The sequence below is a fragment of the Scyliorhinus torazame genome, chromosome 15 (assembly GCF_047496885.1).
Source record: "Scyliorhinus torazame isolate Kashiwa2021f chromosome 15, sScyTor2.1, whole genome shotgun sequence".
Lineage (NCBI taxonomy): Eukaryota > Metazoa > Chordata > Chondrichthyes > Carcharhiniformes > Scyliorhinidae > Scyliorhinus > Scyliorhinus torazame.
This window is the reverse complement of record NC_092721.1, coordinates 183,582,658-183,608,560: the sequence shown is the minus strand read 5'-3', so window position 1 is coordinate 183,608,560 and position 25,903 is coordinate 183,582,658. Positions and strand designations below refer to the sequence as shown.

The following is a 25,903-nucleotide window of genomic DNA, read 5'->3' as shown; positions in this document are numbered from 1 at the left end:
GTCACCCCCGCAGCAGCCCCCAGGGTAGCCACAAGTCCCGAGACCATGCTCAAACAGGGACTGAACTCACGATATTTTACGGTTTTGGACATCAGGGGCACGATTCTCCGACCCCCCGCCGGGTCGGAGAATCGCTGGGGGCTGGCGTGAATCTCGCCCCCGCCGTGTCCCGAATTCTCCGCCACCAGAGAATCGGCGGGGGCGGGATTCGCGCCGTGCCAGTCGGCGGGCTCCCCCCGGCGATTTTGTGGCCGGCGTGGATTGAACCACCTACCTTACCGGCGGGGGCAGACGGCGCAGGCGGGCTCCGGGGTCCTGGGGGTGGGTGCAGGGCGATCTGGCCCCTGGTGGTGCCCCCACGGTGGCCTGGCCCGCGATCGGGGCCCACAGATCGGCGGGCGGGCCTGTGCCGTGGGGGCACTCTTTTTCTTCCTCCTTCGCCATGGTCTCCACTATGGCGGAGGCGGAAGAGACCCCCTCCACTGCGCATGCGCGGGGATGCCGTGAGTGTCCGCTGACGCTCCCGCGCATGCGTCGCCGGCGAAGTCCTTTAGTCGCCGGCTGGCGTGGCGCCAAAGGCCTTTCCCGCCAGCCGGCGGGGCGGAAATCACTCCGACGCGGGCCTAGACCCTCAAGGTGAGGGCTTGGCCCCTCCGCACCTTTGGGGCGGCGCGACGCCGGAGTGGTTCCCGCCCCGCCGGGTAGGGGAGAATCCCGGCCCAGTAATGGATTCTGGTCCATTCCATTGGCAAAAGCGTGCCAATACAAATTTGCCTTCACTTTTAAAAATCAGCAGTACACGTGGACATGCCTTCCACAAGAATTCCATAACTCCCTCTCCATTTTCCACCAACAGCTGGCAAATGGATTATCAAAATTTTCTCGCCCCGAATGTCTGGTCCAGTATGTGGACGACCTATTACTGCAGACAGACACCAAGGCAGAGCACATCGAGCTTCTGGCCGAACTCCTGGAACTCCTACAGAAAATTGGTTGCAAAGTATACCCCCAAAAGGCCCAAGATTTTGGAAAACAAGGTGATATATTTGGGTACGATTATCACGCACGGTAAACGCGAGATCGAGCCCAAAAGAATTGACTTGATTGCCAAATTGCCCCTTCCCCAGAATGTTTCAGCCCTCCGGTCGTTTTTAGGACTGGTTGGCTACTGCCGAAACCACATTGACGGTTTCGCCAGCAAGGCAGCACCCCTCTCGGAACTCCTAAAGAAAGGAGCTCCTTGGGAATGGCTTCCACAGCATACGAATGCTGTGGATGCTTTGAAAAGAGCACTCATTGCAGTGGATGCTTTGAAAAGAGCCCTCATTGCAGCCCCCGCACTACAGGTTCCAGACCCGCTATCTCCCTATGCTATAGAGATAGCTAGCACAGACCGCACCCTTGCAGCCGTGCTCCTCCAGGAACGGCACAAACAATTAAGACCCGTGGCTTATGCCTCCAGACTTTTAGATCCTGTGGAGCGGGGATTTCCGGCCTGTGAAAGGCACCTGCTCGCAGTTTTCTGGGCAGTTCAGTATTTTTCCTACATAACCGGACTAAACCCCATCGCAATCCTCACAGAACACACCCCCACCCAACTTTTACTGGACGGATGACTTAAGGACGGTACAGTCAGCCAAATTAGAGCAGCTAGATGGACCCTTCTTTTGCAGGGACGGACATCACTGTTAAAAGGACCAAGACCCACACTTTCTTAGCCGATAACCTTCAGTACCCAGGCACCCCTCATGAATGTGAAATCATCTCACCGCACCACAACACAGGCCCATTTATTGCAAAAACACCCCCCAGAAAGATAGGTAGTTCATCCCAGAGCCCCCAGCCCACAGACACATGTGAACCTTTAAGGATATATGTGGATGGTTCTTCCACTGTATTAGAAGGGAAGCGCATTACAGGATGCGGCATATATATTGAGGACGTGCAGGGACGCACAGGGACACTTAGGCGCGCAGGAGGCAGAACTAGCAGCCGTTGCGTATATTATAGATCATCCAGATTCCTTCCCCAGCCCAGCAGACATATACTCGGACAGCCTCTATGTCTGCAACAGCCTTACAGAATTCCTACCCCTGTGGAAAGCAAGAGGATTTGTTTCCGCAGACGGAAAACCCCTCCCTTCAGTCCCATTGCTCCGCCACATTTTAGAGAAAGCACTGGACAGGACCATTGGTATTGTTAAAGTTCGCAGTCACCACCGTTCCTCCGCCCCTGGAAATGTAAAGGCCGACGCATTGGCAAAAGCAGGTTCCAGGCATGGATATTTTTGGACACCCCCCGAAAGCGCACCAGTGAATGCAGTTGAGGTCTCGCAGACTAATATCGAGGATTTAGTGCAGGCCCAGAAGCAGGATAGCAATCTCAGGGAGATTTTAAAAGGACAATTTACAGCACCCTATGATAGGTTTAAAAATGCACTGACCACATATGATGGTGTGGTGTTAAAAGACACCCTTTATGTGGTTCCTGAACAGGACAGGAGTCAACTTATTTGTTTATTCCATGACAGGCATGGACATCAGGGAATTGATCCCACTACAGCCCACCTCAGGCAGCTCTGTTGGTGGCCAAGTTTAAAAGAAGATGTAACGCACTATGTTGAGAATTGCCTTATCTGTGCCCAGAACAATCCGGACAGATATGCAAAGAAGGCTCAGCTTAGCCACACATGCTCCGTTAACGGCCCCTGGACTAACCTCCAGATTGATTTTATAGGACCATTGTCCCCTTGCAGGAATGGTTACAAATACGTATTAGTCGTCATGGACACTTTTACGAAATGGGTAGAGGCATTCCCATCCAGAACGAACACGACAAAGACCACAGCCAAGATCTTTACCCACCACATCTTTACGAGATGGGGACTCCCCTGCAGCATTGAATCCGACCAAGGTTCCCATTTTACAGGACGTGTATTGAAGAACGTCCTCACGATATTTGGCATTACCCAAAAATTCCACATCGCATATCACCCCCAGTCAAGTGGTATCGTGGAGCGCATGAATCGGACCCTAAAAGCCACCCTCAGAAAAATGGTCCAACAAAACAACACCACTTGGGATTCAGTCCTCCCTTTTTGTTTTTGAGAAATACTATTTCAACATTCACAGGTTACACCGCACACACTCTCATGACCGGACGCCCCATGAAAGGCACAGAATTTTTATTAGGATTGGACTTGACCAGCCCCGAAGTGACGGCCCTCACACACAAGAACGCAGTCAAGCAGTTAGTGGCGAATGTTAAAACGGCTCAGCTAGCAGCCGCAGTAAGATTAGGCACAAGGAAGAAACAGAGCAAGGCCTGTTTCGACAAGACAGTGCATGCGACTGAGTTTGAGGTAGGACAGCAAGTCATGCTCTCCATCTATAACCCCAGCACATTCCTGTCACCGATGTATTTGGGTCCGTACTCCATTGCGGACAAAGTAAGCCCCTCAGTGTATAAAATTAAGTACCCCAACGGAAAGACTGCGTGGTTCCATATTAACCAGCTTAAGGCATATGGCCCACAGTCCAACCACGCACACCACGTCATGCTCGACGCAGCAGACCACACCCAACGTATCCCTACCCTCCCCCAACACGCCCACTACATCCACGGACTCGCCCTCGTTTCCACCCCCGACCTCTAGACTCCGCCCCGGAATGCCCACAGACAGCAGCAGCAGCGACTGCGAATGTGACTCAGACAATAGCCACAGCACGCCTCCCTTCTATCCCCAGGCAACAAGATCCACACCCAGCGAATCTGACCACGATTTGAGTGATCCCTTCCTCATCACATTCCTCAACAAACCCCACCAAACACCACCGCCTTATGATGATGATTCCACCCCCACAGAACTAGACACCATCTTTTGGCACCGCGATAATTCATTTAGGCTTGTCCGGAACGACGAGATGGACCCCAAATCGCACCATGCAGCCCTATCAGCCCTTATACATTCGAGAGTAGGGCATCCGGGAGAAGATGACGACTTTGAGTCTGACTCCCAAAGCGAGAACCCCTTTGCGACCCTGTTCGCAACTGATAACTGAGGTGACCAGATGATGTTTTAAAACAGGAACCGCTTGGGCGAAAACGGTGTCCTTTCTGATGGAACCTGCAGCATGTTGTTTAATGTTGGTTGTTACTGTTACTGTTATGTGTTGTATGCAAGATCGCAAATTTTTTTCACGACCCCACGCCATATTTGTCTGCAGAAACCTATGAAAACTTGCCAGCATGCTTAGCGGCAGAAACCGCTGAGAGCTTGCCAGACCCCTGTTCATAACTGCTCTTCTGGTTCGAAGGTAGAACCTTTACGACAACCCCCCATGATGACTACATTTCTTGTTCGTTCTTTTCGGTTGCTCAGGCAGTGGAGAAACGGCATTGGTCTCCGCCCTGCCTGAGGACACCCACTCTGGTCAGCTACGCTCGGGTATAGCACACACGGCATTGGTCGCCGTCCTACCCGGGGATTCCATCCAATTCTGACCCGTCGCGGCCCATACGCACCTCATTTCGGCACTCTTGGTTCAAAAAGTTTTGTTTTGTTTTCCGGCAACCCTTAGGTTGCCATCCCTATGCTATTTACATCCACAAATATTTGGATGGTAAATCGCACAGCCTGCGAGACGGCTCGCACTGTTTCAGTATTTTTAAGTGTGTCTTGTCCTGAATATTCGGTTTTAAAAAAAGAAAAAAATGAGGGAGTCACACATGGTGACAAATTATAAAGGGCGAATTGGGACTAAAGGACGGACATACTAACGCATGAGATATTAACCAAGATAGTAACAGACACTATGCTTGATCCATAGAACCGCAGAAGCTCCAGGAAAAGAGACGAAACGGAAAGGAAGAGACAAAAAGAGAAAAAAGAAGAACAATGAGGACATCCTCCGTGTTGATCACCACCATTATGATGTGTATTCGGTTGCGCGCGAACGCGAACCCCCTGACCCCAACCCCCCCCGGCCGTTAATGATTCACTTCCCCATAGCACCCAGAGCCCAGTAACAGGCAACACCACACCATCATGGTGTGATAAGCTCATAACATGGTACTCCCTTTCCTACGTATTCGAATCCCTGTTGGTGATACTCTGCAGCATCGTGCAGGCTATCCGCATGAGGAAATGGTGAAGGAGAGCCTACCGCACTCGCAACCCGGTATACAGGATAAGATCCCCTATGTTCGGTTATCACCAGGCCCCCAAACCCCTTGATCTACAATAAAGACCATTTGTGTTCCATCTTTTGTAAATAAAGAAATGGAAATATTGTACACCCCTGTGCTTGACTGCCAAGCCAGGAAAAATGTAAATGCTGCTATTATTTTGTATTGTTTAGGAAGTTAATATGACTGAATGTTTAGTGAGTGTAGTTTATTGAGGACAGTTAGAGGTACCGTTTTTTAAAATTTTGTATTGCATGTCCCTGTTTTGACATAGCGCCTCTTAGAATGTTAGTTAAAAATTTTCATTGCATAGTTATGGTCAGTGTAGAGGCCATGGAAGAGTGCTCGCCGGGTCAGGGAATGAAGACAACGCAGTTATGTGATCCTTCACGCTTCGCGTTAGGGATCACAAGGAGGGTGTGTAGCCACCTGGGTTGGCCACTTCCCGACTTAAAATGGAGAACCGCAAAGAATGAAGGGAAATTCAGCCAACACAGGCAAAGACTAGCAAGTACAGAAATCATGTGTAACCTGTAAAAAACCAGACAGCACTGAAACCAGCAGCCATCTGCATAGTAATGAGCAATTCCAAGGCACAATTGCAACAGTTAAGGTGAATAAAGCCAAGCCAGACTCCTCGGTGCCAGCAGGAGCCAAGACAAAGGAAGGACAACAGACATTTAGGGACCGCCCAGCAATCAGGGAACAACTCCAGTATTGGAGAAATCAATCCAAATGATCGGAACGCAGTCCAATCATTTGGAACCACGTACGGGGTCCGCCCCGAAGGGCGCGAAGCCCCTGGGGACTATAAAGTAAAGCCCCCAAGTTCAAATCATCCTTCTTTGGCAGGGTCACTCAGCAACTTGAATCAACCCGTGAGAGTGACCTGTCTAAGCTGCCGCATCAACCAAGTAAGTCTCCAGTCAACGCTCGCTACGAGATAGGCGCTACTCGCTACAAGTCCATACCAGCTTTTGAATCCTGCAGACTCAGGACCTGAACAAAAGGTCATTTGTTCCCCTGACCTGGTGGGCCAGTCCAAAGCTAAGTATAGGCCTATAGTATAGAGATAGTCTAGAAAGTAGAGTTTTATGCATGAGCAGTGATTGACTGTGTACAATAAATGTGTTTTGATTTGAAACTTACTAACTGGTGTATTGAGTTATTGATCAGCACTTGAACTTGAACCTCGTGGTGGTATCATAAAGATACCTGGCGACTCTAGAGCAAAGGTTACAGAAACAGAGCAAATTAAGTAAAGATACAACGGGCAACATTTAAGAGCCAACCAAAAGTTAGCAACAAGGCGAACAAACATTGAACGTGTTGACGAGCAACGAGATGGAAAAATTAGCCAATGACATCACTGCAGCACAGGCCAGAGCAGGACAGAATGAGCTAGTCCAGTGCAGGAGTAAATACTCCAATCAACAAGATGCATACACTGCCATTCAGTAGATTCAGTCTGATTCAGTTTCACAAGTTAACTTCCTGGTTTCCGGTGGCGGGGACGTGCTGAGCAGTCACAGGAAAGATGGTTCTCCTCTTGGAAACTCCAAAATATGTACCTTTTAACCTGAAAATTGGCCGCTAAGCCAGCCAAAAACCCCTCCCCGAAAACCACCGCATGCCCGAAGATACGCCCTTGAACAAAAGATTCAAAGAGAGAATAAGGGCACCATGAGCCGGGAATGAAAGGACACGACGGCGGACACTGGCAGGGCACAGAGAGCGGAGGTGCTAACACAAATAGAGCAATGGATGGAGCTCCTAACAGAAGAGCTCGTAAAACACAGAGATGCCATAAAGAAAGAAATTATGGCATTGGTAAAGTTGGTGGTCGCAGAGGGATAGATGCGTCCGGGGGCGAGAGAGGGGGAAAGGTAGGGGGGAGGGTGGAACACCGGTTGCAGCAGGTAGCACAGAGGACAGATCCTGTCCTCATCCACTATGTTAAGACCCCTCAGATCTTAGAGGTTTCAAACAAGTCACCTCTTTCTTATCGAAGCTCTCGTGGATACAAGCCTCGCCTGACGAACCTTTCCTATAAGACAACCCGCCCATTTCTGGTATTCGCCCAGTAAACCTTTTCTGAAGTGCTTTCAATACACTTACATCCTTCCTTAAATAAGGAGATCAATACTCTGCACAGTACTCCAGATGTGGCCTCACCAGTGCCCTGAACAACTGAAGCATAACCTCCCTACATTACAAATCCCCTCACAATAAACAATAACATGTGATTCGCTTTCCTAATTACTTGCTGCACCTGCATACTAGCCTTTTGTGATTCATGCACTAGGACACCCAGATCCCTCTGCACTTCAGAGCTCGGCCACCTTTCACCATCTTGAGACGAAACCCATAATGCCTCTGAATGTCATATGAACATATTGACAATTCTTCCGCTTTCTGCTGACAGTAATTTCTAATCTTGACTCCAGCTGGAATATTTGTGGCGTATTATGTATTCCATGAGATTTCCTTAACAGAATCCTGGGAGCTTCCTTTCCTACTTATAGCAGAATGTTCTTGAGGGGGGGGGGGGGCGGTTCATTCAGATTCTTCCCCTTCATTCACAGCATTACTTTGGTTGGTTGACAAAGAACAACAAAGAACAAAGAAAAATTACAGCACAGGAACAGGCCCTTCGGCCCTCCACGCCTGCGCCGATCCAGATCCTCTCTCTAATATTATCCCAGTTGGGCTCTTTCCTTATATTCTCTCAAGAATTGCTAACATTGCAGTTCATTTCTCTGAAGAACAGCATCATATTGCATAGCGCGAAGCAATTGATCCAGTCACCCCATTCACCTCTTAGTGCACGCTCATTCAAAATGCGCCACTGCTGGGCAGCCATGGCAGAATGGTGTCCATGCACCGCAGGCACTGGGGGTAACACTGCTTCTCTTTGAAATAGTGCAGTGAGAGCTTTTATATTCACCCGGGCAGTCAGCCGGGGCCTCGGTTTAACAGCTCATCCGCAAGGACTGTATCTCTGCCAGCGCAGCACTCCATCAGTGCTGCACCGTCAGCCTTGATTTTCATCTCAAACCCTGGAGTAGGACTTGAACCTGGAACCTTGCGACGCAGAGACAAGAGTCCTCTCAGTTGGGCAGATGAACTTCAAGAAGGCGTCAGACTCAAATGTAAAAGTCGGACAGAAATTGGGGCTAGTAGTCACTTAAAACATAACATTGTCATCGTGGCTTTCTCCTGCGCTTGTCAGCTAGGCTATGACTAGCTCCTGGTGCTTTATTTTGCTGTGCAACCAGCCCTCGGCATGCATCTTCCATTCCATCACACTGACAAGACAGTGAATTTAAAATATCTTCTGCTAGTCCAGTGAAACACGTCCAACATGTTTCAGTAAAGCTCAGTCAGAAATCTGTTTTCAATCCTGCCTATTACATCTCCAGCTGAATACAAGGGCCGTGGGTCACTGTTGCTATAGGAATTAATTGCACAATCACATGCACCAACCCACAGTTCTGGCTGCCTCGAGCATTATGTAAACATTAATGCGTGCATGTTCAATTTAGTGCACTCACCGTGCATTACCTGAGCCCACATTAATGCTGTTTCATTGCAGATAAAATACTTAATGGTTGGGTAGGTGGAATGGTTGGCCACTTGAGGGCAGTACGTATTGAGGTTTGAAATAAATGGATTTTTAGAAGTCTAATGCGCCTGTGAGAGTTAATAATCACAACGTTGAAGTGTGTCTGGCTAAAGTTTTCATTACTTTTAACTAATCCTGGTAGCACTGGGTTGGTTGTTAAGGCTCAAAGCCAAGGAGGGTGTGGTGTTGGGTGTTCTGACACACAGATGAGCCAACACGGTTGTATATGGTACAACGCTATTTTATTCAAACTTACTATGTACAGTTTTGTCTTTGCACTCTGCACGTGGGGGTTCCCTGCTTGTGATGTTGTAACAGCTCTTCCCTGTTTCTTTATCCCCAGACCTACTGACTACCAGGTGTCGTGCTCGTGCTTTTTATGTGGTTGGTGTTCTTGTCTGTGATTGGTTGTGGTGTTGTGTGCTCTGATTTGCCTGTTGGTGTGTCCATCATGATGTGTGTGTTTGAATATCATGACATCCCCCCTTTTTACAAAGATATGTGCCTACGTGGTAATAAATATGATCGTGTCGTGAGTGCATCTAAGAGTGTGTGTGTGTCGTGTGCAGCATGTGCATATGACGGAACTATGTACATGGGGCGATGTCAGGTGCGTCACATGAACCAAGTTGTACCATAACATAACATAAATGCGAACGAGAGAAGAAGAAAAAAAACTTGAACAGTTGTCCAGTCAGACGACATCTGGAACGATAAACAACAACAGGTTATCATGTAAAATTGTGCAACTTGTTAAACATATGAACGGTATTATAAGTCCAGTCTAATGGGCTTGCGACGAGTTCGGGTTGACCGTCAGGGTGGCACACCACTCATCGGCTGGATTGATGGCATTGACCTTGTTGACATCGATGATGGAAACGCGGAAGGCATCCTGGTCATCTGCATCACTTAACTGGAAGTCTTGATGCGTGGGCTGGACGGTCCTGACTTGTCTGCGAGATTGTCGAGGATGCGCCGGATCCATGGGTTGAGCCGAACGACAGTGGGCTGCGTAGTGGCCCATCTTGCCACATCTGAGGCACTGTCGGTTTTTTGCAGGACATTGCCCTTTTAAATGTAGAGCTCCACAATTGCCGCACGTCATGACGTCACGGCGTTCGTTGCGCCACTGCGCATGCGCAGTGCGATCTTGCGGTGGGCGCGCCTGCGCAGTGCGTCCCTCGTTGTGGCCGTTATTTTTGGCGCGCACCTGCGCGGGAGACCGCGAAAAGCGCGGGAAGCGGCCGCTGTCGTCCGGGCCGTGGGTCGGGAAGTAATCGACGGCCTGGATGCGTTCGACGTCGTGGGCGGCCTGGCTTGCCGATTCGACGGCTGGGGACCCCCTCCGTGCCAACTCGGACGCCTGAAATCGGGCAAAACGGCAGGTAGCATTTTCGTGGAGGACACAGGCTTCCACAGCAGACGCTAAGGTGAGGCTTTTCATTTTAAGAAGCTGCTGGCGTAGGCCACTAGAGGCAACGCCAAAAACAATCTGGTCCCTGATCATGGACTCTGTGGTGGTGCCGTAACCGCAGGACTGCGCTAGAATCCGGAGGTGCGTCAAGAAGGGTTGAAAAAGCTCCTCCTTACCTTGCAGGCGTTGCTGAAAGAGGTATCTTTCAAAACTTTCATTTACTTCAACTTGAAAGTGCTGGTCCAGTTTGAGGATGACCGTGTCATATTTGGATTGGTTTTCGCCTTCTTCGAACACCAGTGAGTTGAAGACGTCGGTGGCGTGCTGACCTGCGTAGAAGAGGAGCATTGCAATCTTCGTGTCATCCGAGGCACTCTGTTTTTCGGTGGCACGGATGTACAGGTCAAATCGCTGCCTGTAGAGCTTCCAATTGGTACCTAGGTTCCCCGCGACTTGCAACGGCTGCGGTTTGTCGGTGCGGTCCATGTCCAGAATGGCAGGTTAGTAGGCAGGTATCGATCCGCTCCTGTACCATGTGGTGTTGGGTGTTCTGACACACAGATGAGCCAACACGGTTGTATATGGTACAACGCTATTTTATTCAAACTTACTATGTACAGTTTTGTCTTTGCACTCTGCACGTGGGGGTTCCCTGCTTGTGATGTTGTAACAGCTCTTCCCTGTTTCTTTATCCCCAGACCTACTGACTACCAGGTGTCGTGCTCGTGCTTTTTATGTGGTTGGTGTTCTTGTCTGTGATTGGTTGTGGTGTTGTGTGCTCTGATTTGCCTGTTGGTGTGTCCATCATGATGTGTGTGTTTGAATATCATGACAGAGGGCAGAGTGATTGCTGGCCTGATTACTACTGTGCTCCTGACCTAGGCCACGTTGAGTGTGGTTTCCAGCGGCTTGGATGTGAATGGAAAATTCGAGGGGAGAGTCATGCTTGCGTAGTTTCTATCACCACCTGGCAGGTATAACAGGAACAATAACTTGCAATTAGTGTCCATAACATTGTGTAGCTCATTTGAGCATTTCACTGTCACCCGCGGAAAATAATCCGACATGAAGCAGAAATTGAGGTAATAACGGGTGTTCGCAAAAGCATGATCAGAAGAGTGGGTTAAAGCTGGGGACAGATGTGACAATTGGAAAGGAAATCTGGAGCTCACGGGTATAGTGGCTGGAGGACAGTTGTTAATTTTAAAATAGTGCCCCTGGTTCTGGACTCACCTACAAGAGGAAAAGCTCTTTCCATGTCCACATTGCCAGGACCATTCAGGACCTTGGGCGGGATTCTGCGCAAAATGTCGGGGCGGGGAAACGGCGCAAACCCTGGAGGGAACCACTCCGTCGTCGAGCCGCCCCAAAGGTGCGGAGGTGGCTAGGACGGCGCCGGAGTGGTTTGCGCCGGTCTCCACATCATGGTTAATTTGAATGTCTTATGAGGATAGGTTGAAAAGGCTAGGCTTGTTTCCACTGGTGTTTAGAAGAGTGAGGGATGCCTTGATTGAAGGAGATAAGGGGCGGGACTCTCCGACCCCCCACCGGGTCGGAGAATCGCCGGGGGTCGGCGTGAATCCCGCCCCCGCTGTCCTCCGAATTCTCCGGCCCCCCAAAAAAAGCCCCGGCGTGAATCGCGCCAACCACCTCGGAGAATGGCGGGGACTGGCACGACGCAATGGGCCCTGGGCCGCGATGGGCCGAAGTCCCGCCCATTTAAGAAGGGTCCTGCCGGCGTAAATCAAGGTTGGTCCGTACCGGCGGGACCTAGCTCCGTGAGTGGCCTCCGAGGTCCTCGGGGGGGCGCGGGGCGACCTGGCCCCGGGGGCTGCCCCCACGGTGGCCTGGCCTGCGATCTGGGCCCACCGATCCGCGGGCGGGCCTGTGCCGTGGGGGCACTCTATTCCTCCGCGTGAGTCTTGTACCGATCTGCGATGGCCGACGTGGAGATGAACTCCTCCCTGCGCATGCGCGGGGATGACGCCAGCAGACGCTGGCGTTCCCGTGCTTGCGCCAACTCGCACCTAGCCCCCTCCGCACCTTTGGGGCGGCTCGACGACGGAGTGGTTCCCTCCAGGGTTTGCGCCGTTTCCCCGCCCCGACATTTTGCGCAGAATCCCGCCCAAGGTCCTGAATGGTCCTGGCAATGTGGACATGGAAAGAGCTTTTCCTCTTGTAGGTGAGTCCAGAACCAGGGGCACTATTTTAAAATTAGGGGTGGGTGGGCCTGATAAGATGAGATGAGGAGAATTTCGTTCTCTGAGGGTTGAGCAACATTTGAACTCTGCCTCAACAGGCGGTGGAGCAGTCCTGATTATTTTTAAGGAGAGGTTAAAAATACTTGTTGAACAAGGGAATCAAAGATTATCACGGGTAAATGGGAATACGGAACTCAACACAAACGGATCAGATATGGGGCCTGATTCAACAAGAAAATGTCTAAGTGTCATTTTGGGCGCGTTTGGCGGGGTGTTTCTTGATGGCCGCATTGGCGGGATCGCGCCCCGTTTTCAACGGCACTTAGTGCCAAAAATAAGCTCCCCCCTCCACCCGAGATTCTCACCATTACTGGTTGATTCATCGGACTAGTGCCTCAGCTTTGCGCCGTTAGCGAGAGGGAGCTGCTTTTAAACGCTCCCTCACCACTCACTCCCAGTCAACACAGAAGCAGGCAGACAAGATCCTCGCTTTGGAGATGCCAACCTGGCCCGGCTTCTCGTGCTGTCGACGCAAGATGGGCCACCCTCGTCCCCCGCGGGAAAATCGGAGGATCAGCAGCAGGGTCAGCAATGCTGCCTGGGGGGCAGTGGCAGCAACTGTCGGTGCGGGCAGCATGACCAGGAGGACCGGCTTCAATGCTGGAAGAAGACCAACGACCTTCACTGAGCTGCAAAGGTAAGTTACCATCTCTCACATGGCATCAATTACCCTGCCACCCCTCAAATTACCAACATTCCCCCCCCCTTGCCATCCCACAGATCACTGGCTGCCACATCGCACCCTCCCCACACCGATCATCGTGGTATTTCCCGCTATTTACCTGGCGCGCCCAGATCCACGCCGGATGCAGTGTGATGTTAAATCGTGCCCTTGATCTTATTGACTGGCAACAAAGGCATAACCGTTCTGCTCCTATTTCGTATGGTACTTGAGGGGAAGAGCTGTTTGCTTGTTTTTAAAAAAATTTAGAATATCCAATTCATTTTTATTTACAATTAAGGGGCAACTTAGCGTGGCAAATCTACCTACCCCTGCATATCTTTGGGTTGTGGGGGCGAAACCCACGCAAACACGGGAAGAATATGCAAATTCCACATGGACAGTGACCCAGAGCCAGGATCGACCCTGGGACCACGGCGCCATGATGCAGCAGGGCTAACCCACTGCGCCACCGTGCTGCCATTTGTTTTAAGTGCAACCACTTTAATTATTGGGAAAAAACTAATTATGGCTCATGCTTTAGTGAAAATCACGGGACAAGCGATGAATTTTACGTTTTGGACCTATGGGCTGTGATTCTCCCTTTTGGAGACCTGGGGCGAGATTCTCCGACCCCCCGCCGGGTCGAAGAATCGCCGGGGGCTGGCGTGAATCCCGCCCCCGCCGGTTGCCGAATTCTCCGGCACCGGATATTTGGCGGGGGCGGGAATCGCACCGCGCCGGTTGGCGCCCCCCCCCCCCGGCGATTCTCCGGCCCGGATGGGCCGAGGTCCCGCTGCTAGAATGCCTGTCCCACCGGCGTGGATTAAACCACCTCTCTTACCGGCAGGACAAGACGGCGCGGGCGGGCTCTGGGGTCCTGGGGGGGGGCGTGGGACGATCTGGCCCCGGGGGGTGCCCCCACAGTGGCCTGGCCTGCGATCAGGGCCCACCAATCCGCGGGTGGGCCTGTGCCGTGGGGGCACTCTTTCCCTTCCGCCTTCGCCACGGTCTCCACCATGGCGGAGGCGGAAGAGACTCCCTCCACTGCGCATGCGCGGGATGCCGTGGGCGGCCGCTAACGCTCCCGCGCATGCGCCGCCCGGCAATGCCATTTCCGCGCCAGCTGGCGGGGCACCAAAGGCCTTTCCCGCCAACTGGCAGGGCAGAAATCAGTCCGGCGCGGGCCTAGCCCCTGAAGATTAGGGCTCGGCCGGTCAAGATGCGGAGGATTCCGCACCTTTGGGGCGGCGCGATGCCGGACTGATTTGCGCCGTTTTTGGCGCCGGTCGGCGGACATCGCGCCGATTACGGAGAATTTCGCCCCAGGTCCCCGTGCTCGCCGAAAGATGGGCGAGTGTCACTCCAGACTTTTTCCTCGAAAGTCCGGGGTGATCCTCCGTTTTTGAGGGGGCCAGCAGGGCCCCGGCATGCGTCCCACAGCTCTGGCTGCCGGCGGGGCCCTGCTGTCTAGGCACGCATGCGCACGGCAGCTACAAGCAGGTCCGCGCATGCGCGTGGCAGCCCACCTCGGGTGCCACCGACAGGGCGGAGCCACGCAGCGGGCCCCCGCGGAGTAAGGTAGGTTCCCCCCCCCCCAGATCGCAATGGCCCGCCAATCGGTGGCCCCGATCGCGGGCGTGGCCACCATTGAGGTCACCCCCGGAGTCTGATTCCGCCCGCCCCCACCAGGACCGCCACTGCAGCTGTGGGTCCGGGTGGTACCAAATGTAAACCACGCCGGCGGGAACTCGGCTGGTCGCCAGCGGAGAATCGCCGAGAGGGCCTATTTCAGCGGCCCCCAACCGACTGCGCGGGCGCGTTTGGCGCCGATTCTCCGGTCACCGGAGAATCGGCAGCCTGGCGTCGGCATGGCGGGAATTTCCCGCGTCCCCGGCGATTCTCCGACCCGGCGCGGGCTCGGAGAATCCCGGCCATGGTTTTTGTAATCGGCGTGCTGAACAGGCAGGCTGCCCTAACTCACTCTCGCCCTGCCTTGCCTGAAATTCTGTGTGTGTTTATCAACCTGCTCCTCATCTGAGTATAACTTGTCTGCATCTGGAACCCTGAGACAACGGGCAGGATCCACCGATCCTGGGGCTAAGTGTTGATGCCGTCGTAAATGCCGGAGCGTTTTACGACGGCGTCACCTGGCCCCTAGGAGCAGTGATCCGGCGAGTTTGTGCATGCGCTCCACAGCCGGCGCGAGTTGATGCATGCGCGCCACAGCCGGCGCACGTTCGCGCATGCTCGTGGGTTGCCTTCTCCGCGCCGGTCCCCAGGCTACATAGCGGAGCCCTACAGGGGCCCGGCGCAGAGGAACATAGCCCCCCCCGCCCCTGGGATAAACCCACCTGCCGATCGGTAGGCCCCGATCGTGGATCTGGCCAACATGGAGGCCCCCCCTGGAGTCTGATACCCCCTCCCCCACACAAGGACGTCCCCCGCAGCATGAATGCCGAGGTCCCGCCGGGTAGGACCACACGCGAACGGCGCCGGCGGGACTCGGCGGGCATTCGGCCTGTCGAGCGTGGAGAATCGCCGGGGGGCTGTGTTGAGCGGTCTCCGACCCGCACCACGCCGGCGCCATTGCCGCCGATTCTCTGGTCGCCAGAGAATCTGCAGACCGGCGTCGCATGATTCGCACTGCCCCCCCCCACCTCCCCCCAGGGATTCTCTGACTCAGCATGAGTGTGACCAGAACCCCCCGTCAAACTCCCTCCACATCAGACTCCCCCCACATCAGACTCCCCCACATCCGACTCCCCCCATTTCAGACTCCCACCCCCCATCAGACTCCTCCCCCACATCAGACTCCCCTCCCCCAACATCATACTCCCCCCGCATCAGACTCCCCCCACATCAGACTCCCACCCCCCATCAGACTTACCCCGCATCAGATTCCCCCCACATCAGATTTCCCCCTCCCATAGCAGGCCCCCCCACATCACACTCCCCCCACATCACACTCCCCCCGCATCAGACTCCCCCCCCCAACATCAGACTCCCCCCCCCTCACATCAGACCCCCCCCACATCAGACTTCCCCCCCACATTGGACTACCCCCCACACCCACCACATCAGATCCGCCCCGCATCAGATTCCCCCCCCCACATCAGGGGCGTCATTCTCCGACCCCCCAGAAGGTCGGAGAATAGTCATTGGCCGCCATGAATCCCGCCCCCGCCGGTTGCCGAAGTCTCCGAAGGGAGAAAAGTCGGCGGGGCGTTAATGTCGCCGCTGGCGTGGAGAATGTCACGGGTCTGCGCAAGGCAGACGATTTTCGGCCTGCCGATATTCTCCTGTCCGGATGGGCCGAAGTCCCGTCGACGTGATGACCGTTCACGTCGACGTAAATTAAACCTCCTTTTCATCGGCGTGACCCTGTGCTCCAGGTTCACGCCGACCAGCGTGGAGGTGAGTGACAACCTGGGGGGTTGGCTCTGGGCAGGCGATGGCGTGGCCGCAGTCTGAATGCGTGAGGAGAGGTGTGTCTCGGCTTGTGTGTGTGTGCGGCGGGGGGTGGTGGTTAGAGTAGGCTGGGCTCCGGGGGAGTGCCGGGAGGGGGTTCCGTGCCGGGGAGGGTGATGGGGGGGGGGGGGGTCCGTGCCGGGGAGGGGGATGGGGGGTCCGTGCCGGGGTGGAGGTTGGGGGGGGGGGTCCGTGCTGGTGTGGAGGTTGGGGGGGGGTCCGTGCTGGGGAGGGGGGTGGGGGGTCCGTGCCGGGGTGGAGGTTAGGGGGGGGGGTCCGTGCCGGGGTGGAGGTTGGGGGGGGGTCCGTGCCGGGGGGGGGGGGATGGGGGGGGGTCCGTGCTGGGGAGGGGGATGGGGGGGTCCGTGCCGGGGTGGAGGTTGGGGGAGGGGTCCGTGCCGGGGTGGAGGTTGGGGGGGGGTCCGTGCCGGGGAGGAGGATGGGGGGGGGTCCGTGCTGGGGAGGGGGATGGGGGAGTCCGGGGTGGAGGTTGGGGGGGGTCCGTGCCGGGGAGGGGGATGGGGGGGTGTCCGTGCTGGGGAGGGGGATGGGGGGGTCCGTGCCGGGGTGGAGGTTGGGGCGGGGTCCGTGCCGGGGTGGAGGTTGGGGGGGGGGTCCGCGCCGGGGAGGGGGATGGGAGGGCAAGTGAGTTGGTCTACCTGGCCAGGTGCCAGCCTCCAACAGTTGGACCCATGCGGTCCATGCCACCTGGCTGGGGGGAGGGGGGGATATGGGCAATGATGACATGTGGTCGTTCCCCTCCCCCCACCAGGCCGTCATGTTTTCAGATCATCCAGCGATGTTGGCCGCCGTGGTGGCAGCCGCTCATGTCTATGTTGCCCTGGATGAGGAGGAGGAGGAGGAGGAGGAGGAGCGTGCCAGAGAGGCGGCGCATGCTGCCGCAGAGGGGCAGGCGGCAGCCGCCCAGGCTGGAGGGACACCTGACCGACAGGACGAGGAGGGGGAGGAGGACGTCGCGGCCCCACGGCAACGGAGGCACCCGAGGGCGCCCCGTGTCTACCGGCCCAGGCAGTCATACCAGGACCTCACGGACCGGGAATGCAGGAGGAGACTCCGGATGAGCCGGGAAACCGTGACACACATCTGCCACCTGCTGGCAGACCTGTCACCGCGTGGCACTGGCGGGGGACACCCTCTCCCCGTGTCCGTCAAGGTTACGGTGGCCCTGAACTTTTATGCAACGGGGTCATTCCAGGCACCGAGTGGGGACCTGTCCGGCATATCGCAGACATCGGTGCACCGGTGCATCCGGGCAGTGACAGATGCCCTATATGCCATGGCGCACCGCTACATCCGCTTTGCCGTGGACCGGGCCAGCCAAGGTGCCTGGGCCGTGGGCTTCTCTGCCGTGGCCGGGTTCCCCATGGTCCAGGGCGCGATCGATGGGATGCACGTCGCCGTGTGGCCACCTGCAGATAACAGGGCCGTGTTCACCAATAGGAAGGGGACCTATTCGATGAACGTACAGGTGGTCTGCGACCACCGCATGATGATCCTGCACGTCTGCGCCCGTCAGCCAGGCAGTGTACACGACTCATTCGTGTTGTCGCGGTCATCCATCCCCGGCATGTACGAAGGACGCCATCCCCGGCTGAGGGGCTGGTTGCTGGGCGACAGGGGCTACCCATTGCGATCGTGGCTGATGACGCCTATACGGAGGCCACGCAATGAGGCGGAGAACCGCTACAATGATGCCCATGTAGCGACAAGGGGAGTGATAGAGAAGTGCTTTGGCGTGCTGAAGATGCGTTTCAGGTGCCTGGACCTCTCTGGGGGCGCCCTCCAGTATCGGTCAGATAGGGTCGGCCGCATCATTGTGGTGTGCTGCGTCCTGCACAACATAGCCCAACAGAGGGGCGATGTGCCGCAGGCAGAGGAGGGCAGAGTGGAGGAGCAGCAGGAAGAGGCGCAGTCCTCCCCTGATGAGGGGGATGGGGGTAATGGTCAGGGCAGACGGGATAGACACAGGCGGGTGGCTGTCCACCGTTACCGGCTGGCCCAGCGGGCACGGGACAGACTGATAGACGCCCGCTTCACTGACTAGATGGGCGTGGGAATCGGGGAGTATGGCCACAGACCGCACACCATGGCAACAACCGACCACCCACACCCCCACCCATCCACCCACCCAGCACCCTCACCCCCCTCCCCAACCCCACCCACCCCACCTGCATGCACACCCCCCCCCCCCCCCATTGCCGATCCACCTGCGGCACAACGGGCCGGGCTCACACAGTTGCGGGTGGACGCGTGTCTATCGCAGGCCATGGAGGATGATGACAACCCGCCCTGCGGTGAGCTCCTGGCTCTACATCGTTGGACTATGTCTGACCCATGGCCACAGTACCACCATCCACCCGGACCATCCCTGCATGCGGCTGTGACACTGCAGCGGACGGTCCCGTCCTCTGCCCGGGGGATGTTGATGGCGGCAGGGGGAAGGGGGCAGACTCACCTGGGGCTGAGGTAAGACCACCCCTCACACACACACTTGCGCTCAACGTACATGACACCCCCGCACACTTTGGACAGAGCACAAAGGCAGCTTCTGTAGGTGTAACATTGACGTTAATAACGAAAGGAGTTCATGCACGTGCCCTAGCCCCTAAAACTCATCTGTGCCCTGCACCCGTGCCAACTTACTCAGTGTCTAATTGTTTGGCCTTACGGGCCCTTTGACTACGTCTATGTGGTTCCCCAGACGGTACAGCAGAACTGGAGGTGGACTCCTGTGATTCCTGCCCTCTGACACTGGATCCCTTTGGCGGCCGTTTCCTGGGGCGTCCTGGCCTAGATGGGCCAGGCTGCGGCCCGGGCGACTGGGATGGCGAGCTGCCAGCCTGTCCTGCCCGTTGCCCACCCGATGCACCTGGGACGGAAGGGGGGGGAGTCCGAGGTGTCGCGGTGTATGGGGGAGGGGGGATATGGGGGAGGGGGGATATGGAGGAGGGGGGATATGGGGGAGGGGGGGATATGGGGGAAGGGGGATATGGGGGATATGGGGGGGAAGGGGGATATGGGGAGGGGGGATATGGGGGAGGGGGGATATGGGGAGGGGGGATATGGGGGAGTGGGGATATGGGGGAGTGGGGATATGGGGGAGGGGGGGATATGGGGGATTGGGGATATGGGGGAGGGGGGATATGGGGGAGGGGGGGATATGGGGAGGGGGGATATGGGGGATATGGGGGAGAGGGGGATATGGGGGAGGGGGGATATGGGGGAGGGGCGGATATGGGGGAGGGGGGATATGGGGGAGGGGGGATATGGGGGAGGGGGGATATGGGGGAGGGGGGATATGGGGAGGGGGGATATGGGGGAGGGGGGGATATGGGGGAGGGGGGATATTGGGGAGGGGGGGATATGGGGGAGGGGAGGATATGGGGGATATGGGGAGGGGGGATATGGGGGATATGGGGGAGTGGGGGATAGGGGGTATATGGGGGAGGGGGGATATGGGGGATATGGGGGAGGGGGGATATGGGGAGGGGGGATATGAGGGATGGGGGATATGGGGGAGGGGGATATGGGGAGGGGGGATATGGGGGAGGGGGGATATGGGGGAGGGGGGATATGGGGGAGGGGGATATGGGGGATATGGGGGAGGGGGGATATGGGGGATATGGGGGAGGGGGGATATGGGGGAGGCTCACCCTGCCTGCTCTGACGAGCTCGTTCACCTTCTTGTGGCACTGGGTGCCTGTCCGTGGTGTCAGGGCCACAGCGGTGACTGCCTCTGCCACTTCCCTCCACAGACGCCGTCTGTGGCGTGGGGCAACTCTGCGGCCGTGCCCGGGATACAGGGCGTCCCTCCTCTGCTCCACCGCGTCCAGGAGCGCCTCCACATCGCGTGACTCGATCCTCGGGGCTGAGCGGCGGCCAGCCATCAAGTCGGGTGTTGCGGTCGGGTGTTCCGGTCGGGTGGGGGGGAGCAGCGCGGCCTTATGAGCCGTCACGCCGTGCGGCGCGTATGACGCTGCACGGCGTGAACCACTGCGCAAGCGCGGATCCCGTTACGTCGCTGCTAGCCCATTTCGGGCCGGAGACTATCGACCCATCTTTCCGACGTGACGCAAGTCGGATTTGCGCCGTTTTTTGCGCCGATCGGCGGACTTTCCGCCGATAATGGAGAATTTTGCCCCTGATTACTCCCTCCCATATCAGATCCTCCACATCAGACCCCCCCCACATCACACTCCCCCTGCATCAGACTCCCCCCCCCCCAACATCAGACCCCCCCCCCACTCACATTAGATTCCCCCCCCCCACATCGGACTCCCCCACAGTTTCTGCTTCTATTCATTGAAGCAAAACTCCTCTTCTTAAGTTAAAAGAAAATGAAAAGTACTTCTCGACGCCGCTACAATTGTTGTGAGAAAGCCTTTAAATATCCCGCCTCAGATTGGCTATCCAAATGTGGGACTGCAAGTTCAAACCTGAGTCCCAGCTATTGGTCAGAATGTGGGATTCCCTGCATCATGGAGTGGCATGAGGTATTTAGAATAGGTGCATTTCAGAGGAAGCTTGAACAGAGGGAAGAGAACGGAACGGGAGTCTATTCCAGTGGGTTTAGATGAAGGAGGGCGGACGGAGGCTTGTGCGGGGCATGAACGGCAGAATGGACTAGTTGGGTCAAACAGCGTACCCCTGTGTCGTAACATCCGTGTAACATGTGTACAGTGTGTGTAAATATACCGAAGATCAGAGCCCAGCTCTCTGGAGAATGATGACTTGTGATGAGAAACACCAGCTGACCCAACACCTGCTCCTGTGGTTCCTCTCATCTGGCTCTGTGTCTGAAGTGGGTTCAGTTCATTTCTCCGCCAATTTCATCTGCAGTATTGTGCTCTTTTTGTGTCACAGCAGCTGATGCTCTGTTCATGCGCACTCCGCTTTGCCCTGAGAGAGAGTATCATGCAGCAAAATGAGAATCGTTCTGGGCTCTTCCTTTATCATTGCCCCGACGTGGTGGCACTGATTCAGCAGCCTGTGTGCAACAAGGACCACCCGATGGTGCTGCATGGTCACAAAGCACAAACCCTCCCAGCCTTTTGAGGAACGAGTGGGCCTGCGTCCGCTTTCAAAGCCTTTCAGTTTGGTGACTGGGAAGAGAGCAGGTTTCATTCCTCCATTTTAATTCGGCTTCAGCCGTGAACAAAATAATGGTTAGTGCTAGTATTGTGAAAACCTAATTGTTCTGCCCAGTTTTCTCCCAGTAGGTGTGTCCTTTTTGTTGGGGTGGAGGTGGGTGGGGGGTGTGGGGGGGACAGAGGGGTGGGGAGGGGGCTACAAACTCACAAGATTCCTGAACCGGCCTCAGGGACCACAGCCAAGTGGTTGATTTTCACATTGCGTGTAGACGACTAAAGGGGCAGATTTTTCCGCTGATGAATGTGTGCTATTAGGGTGCTGCTCGGGTAACGAATGCGCACACCGGTTCTCTGCCTTGATGCGCATTGTAATTTCCATTGGCTGCTTAGATCAGTGCAGTAAGGGTTTGCTGTAAAGAGACAGAAGTTTTACTTCTCCACGTTCAGTTGTCTGGCATCCTCACTGGGAACATTGGGCCTGTACTATTTCATCAATCCCCCCCCTACACTGAGTCCTTCACTGGATGCGGTAGTGAGTTAAAAGGACAGAGAAACAAGCAGCTGGATTTGAAGACTGTTTTTCTGCTGGCCGGTCAGTTGTTGAATTCTTTTTTTTCAATTCTGACACCACCATATTTTGACCCGTTCCAACTAATTGAGGATGGAGGAATGCCAGATAGGTGGATTGCAGTAGGGAAGAACTGCACCTGCCCACTTTTGTTACAGAAACAGACCTTCCAGCTCAAATAACAATCTTTATTGTCACAAGTAGGCTTACATTAACACTGCAATGAAGCTATTGTGAAAAGCCCCCCAGTCGCCACATTCCGACGCCTGTTCGGATACACAGAGGGAGAATTCACATTGTCGAATTTGGCTAACAGTGCGTCTTTCGGGACTTGTGGGAAGAAACATGAGCACCCGGAGGAAACCCTCGCAGACACGGGGAGAACGTGGAGACACCGCACAGACAGTGACCCAAGCCGGGAATCGAACCTGGGGCCCTGGCGCTGTGAAGCAACAGTGCTAACCACTGTGCTACCGCGCCGTCAACTGGATGAACGTTCCACCTGAGCCTCCTGTCACCATCCTTCCTTTGAGCCTGTCAGCATAATTTTCCACTCCCCCCTTCCTCATGGGCTCATCCACCTTCCCCAAAATACCCCTTTGACCCTCCTTGTGGCACATACCAGCCACTCTGTGTGAAGGCTTCTCCTGAATTCCCCATTGAAATAATTAGTGGCTCTGGGCGGAATTTCCAACCCACCCGCATGTCGGGTTTGGTGCCAGGTGGGCATTTAATGGGGCAAGAGGGTGGCGGGTAGGGTGGCGTTTGGTCCAATTTTCACTCTGCGTATGTGGGTGGGTTTTGAGTGAATTTAACGCTCCCCTGTTAATTCCTCAGATGCCGCTTGGTCTTCTGAGTATTTCCAGCCCTTTTTGTTTTATTACAGGTTTCGAGCGACCGTATCATTTTGTTTTTGCTCCTGACATTGGACTCATTACAGCAGTGGAAATGACCCAGTTGTGGTGGCTGTCCATCAAAATACAGAGGCTATAAATAAATACATTAGTACATAATGGAAATAAACTCACAGGGAATAATAGAGCAGGGAAATGGAACTGATTGTTTGCTGTACATGGGTGCCAGCATGGATTTGATGGGCCAAATGGACTCCTTTCTGTGCCATAGTGACTCAACTACACGTTGGAAATAAAATCGCCGCTCCCTGTACAGCCAGTCATACAAATACAATCGCATTGATGAAATATAATAACCTAGGTACATATCCACAAAAACGTGCCCTGCAGCATGTTACTGAAACAGAAACTATGGCAGACTGCTTCGGAGAAGATAAAGATGCAGATTTATTCACTGTCTTGGAACAGCACATCGTGGATTCAGTAATCCACAACATGCCAAATGTGTACCAATTTAAGTCAGTGCTGATTCCAGGTGTCCACATAATATTGCCAACAAACCCAGTTACCAATCTATTATCACTGGTCCCAGAAGTCAAGTACAGCTCCACCACCTGCGAATCCAACTATTTCTATTTTGCACAAGCATACTCCCAGTATTAAGAAGGAATTTTGTCCACGTCGAGCAAGTGGTCTCAGTTGATGTGCTCATCATGAAAGGAAAGGCTTGTTGTCTTCTTGGCTTCCATACAACGCATGCACCACCACTAATTAGACTACCTGCAGCTTCTAAACACCAAGATCAGAAGCCAAAACTTGCAGTGAATTCTCTCACACATTTACCAACAGAGAAAAATTGAAGATTATGGCTGTTAGTCCCAATGCTCAGCAGCATCACAAGATAATGTAAGCACATGTAAGAGGCATCTAGGGGTCAAAGTGTGTGTCAGAGTTTGACTAATTGACACCTTTTGTTTGAGAGTGAAATTAGTTGAGGTGTTTTAGCCATTCCAAGAATATGACATGGGGGGTAAAATTCAATGTCAACAAAGTGTGCAAGATGGGACAGTTTTGTGTCCCCACTGTTGGGTTTTAGCAGCAGAGGGGTAGATTTTGACTTTGTCTAATCACGTAAAATAGGTTGATAACATGTTGCCAGCCCTATTGATTTTCCTTTCCGTTGAATGTCAATAGAAGTCAGTACTGCCAGCCTTTACAACCGCCAGTTTGAGCTTGACATCCACCTTGAAAAGGAGTCCATTCTATAGTGATTAGATTTAGATTTAGGTTAGTTTTAGATTTATTGTCACGTGTACCGAGGTACAGCGAAAAGTATTGTTCTGTGTACAATCCAGATAGACCGTTCCATCCATGAAAAACATAGGACATACAATAGGTACACAATGTAGATACGTAGACATAGACATTGAGTGAAGCATGCGGGAGTGTAGTGCTATAACAGTAAAGAAGCCCTTGACTGAAATCCACCCCTTTGCAAACCGCGGCCATTGAGGTCAATTGTAGCATCCCAACACCTGCCTCCAATGTCAACATCGTCTCAGTGGAAGTACGCGCACCTCTGAACCAGATGGGCTGTGGGTTCAAGTTCCTCTCCAGAGATACAAGCACATAATTCAGGTTGACATGCCACTGCAGTACTGAGGGAGTGCTGCATCGTCAGAAGCCATCTTTTGGATGAGATGTGAAACTGAGGCCCTGTCTGCTCTCTCAGATTGTCATAAAGAACAAAGAAAAGTACAGCACAGGAACAGGCCCTTCGGCCCTCCAAGCTCACGCCGACCATGCTGCCAGTCTAAACTAAAATCTTCTACACTTCCGGGGTCCGTATCCCTCTATTCCCATTCTATTCATGTATTTGTCAAGATGCCCCTTAAACGTCACTATCGACTCTGCTTCCACCACCTCCTCCGGCCGCGAGTTCCAGGCACCCACTAACCGCTGTGTAAAAAACCTACCTCGTACATCTCCTCTAAACCTTGCCCCTCGCACCTTAAACATATGCCCCCGAGTAATTGACCCCTCTACCCTGGGAAAAAGTCTCTGACTATCCACTCTGTCTGTGCCCCTCATAATTTTGTAGACCTCTATCAGGTCACCCCTCAACCTCCTTCTTTCCAGTGAGAACAAACCGAGTTTATTCAACCTCTCCTCATAGCTAATGCCCTCCATACCAGGCAACATCCTGGTAAATCTCTTCTGCACCCTCTCTAAAGCCTCCACATCCTTCTGGTAGTGTGGCGACCAGAATTGAACACTATACTCCAAGTGTGGCCTAACTAAGTTTCTATACAGCTGCAACATGACTTGCCAATTTTTATACTCAGTGCCCCGGCCAATGAAGGCAAGCATGCCGTATGCCTTCTTGACTACCTTCTCCACCTGTGTTGCCCCTTTCAGTGACCTGTGGATCTATAAGATCCCATTTCCACTATTCGGAAAAGAACAGGAGAGTCCCTCCCTTGCCCTGTCAAATATTTATTCCTCAATCAGCATCATTGGAAGCAGCCACTATCACATAATAGTCTAAAGTAATCTTTATTATTGTCACAAGTACATTAATACTGCAATGAAGTTACTGTGAAAAGCCCCGAGTCGCCACACAGAGGGAGAATTCAGAATGTCCAATTCAGCTAGCAGCACGTCTTTTGGGACTTGTGGGTGAAAACCGGAGCACCCAGAGGAAACCCACGCAGCACGGGGAGAATGTGCAGACTCCGTACAGACAGT

General features: G+C 54.1%; 1 protein-coding gene across 2 annotated transcripts in view; it reads left to right on the top strand.

Annotated features, from left to right (window-relative positions):
* The window catches only part of oca2 (oculocutaneous albinism II), a 690,248-nt gene that overhangs the window by 263,856 nt on the left and 400,489 nt on the right, over positions 1–25,903 (top strand). The window lies entirely within an intron of this gene.